The following is a 1,353-nucleotide window of genomic DNA, read 5'->3' as shown; positions in this document are numbered from 1 at the left end:
AGCATCTTCAACAAATGGTGCTGTGAAGACTGGACATCCACATGGAGAAGAATTCAAATATATCCATACTTACCATCCTGCACAAAACTCAATTCCAAATGTATCAAAGACTTCAACATGAAGCAAGACACACTGAAATTGATAGATGAGTGACTGGAGAATAATCTTGAACTCTTTGGCACTGAAAAGGACACTCTAAATGAAACTTAGTTAACAATGCTGCTAAGAATGGCAATGCAATTAATAAATGGCAACTCCGCTCATGGTAAAACATGGCACAGGGACAGTGAAAGTTCCAGGTACAGACATCCAAAAGCAAGACAGCTGTGGTGGAGCAGAGCCGTGGGCCACAGACAAGCAGTCAGTCATTGCTCTCATCATGGTGTGCAAAAGCTGAAGGCAGCAGCAAAACATGAAGAAGAACCTGGAAGTGGGGATCTGGAAGAAGACTGGTCATGACATGGTGATGAAGGCCAGCTCCAGCCTTGCTAAAAATCTTGCACTGCTGAAAGGAGCATCAAAGAAGACAGGGGCCACCACTCATAGCAAGACACCATCCTAAAGGCACTGAGACTTGGCAGGTGAAGAAGGGTTCCATATTTTAGTGAGTTGCCACCTCATCCTGTCACTCTACTGATCCAGAAACATTTGGGGATGCTCCATTATTATCCAATAAAGCTGTGCTCACATAGGCATTTAAAAAAAAAGGTACTTCATGAAAGAGAAAATCTATATGGCAAAGGAAACCAATACTGCCACACACTAAAAAAATGCTGGATACAGAATGAGAAAATATTTTTACAAACTGCACATCTAAGAGGGATAATATCAAAATAATATAATTCCACTAAGTTCATGTTTATAATCTGAACAAAAATTAAAACTTACTTTTAGCTTTTACAAAAAAGAAAATCCCAAAAAACAAACAAACAAAAAAGAGGCCTGGTGGCACTCAGAGGAAGGATAGCAGGCTACCAAGAAGAGACTTGATACCCTATGAGCATATGCAGGGAGAAGAGGTCCCCCTCTGTCACAATCATAGGGGAAGGGAGTAAGGGGGAAATGGGAGGGAGGGAGTAATGGGAGGATACAAGGGATGGGATAACAATTGAGATGTAATATGAATAAATTAATAAAATATATTTAAAAAATACAGTAGCTTACCTGTAAAAAAAAAGAAAAATAAGAAAAAAAACAAAACAAAAAAAATGGACCTCAAGAAAACTAAGGAGTGCAGATCTAAAAAGAATACTCTGAGAAGACGAAACACAATCCTCTGAAAAGCACCTAAAGATATGTTAAACATCCATGGTCATCAGGGAAATGCAAATCAAGACTACTGTGAGCTTTTAT

The 1,353-nt window shown here is 39.0% G+C and overlaps 1 pseudogene; it reads left to right on the top strand.

The window, feature by feature from the left end:
• Positions 1-272: 272 nt before the first annotated feature.
• On the top strand, positions 273-562 carry LOC127204391 (leydig cell tumor 10 kDa protein-like; annotated as a pseudogene).
• Positions 563-1,353: the final 791 nt, after the last annotated feature.

This window comes from Acomys russatus, chromosome 2 (assembly GCF_903995435.1).
Source record: "Acomys russatus chromosome 2, mAcoRus1.1, whole genome shotgun sequence".
Taxonomy (NCBI): Eukaryota; Metazoa; Chordata; class Mammalia; order Rodentia; family Muridae; genus Acomys; species Acomys russatus.
Note: the sequence above shows the minus strand (reverse complement) of the source record. Positions and strands in the feature narration are given on the sequence as shown.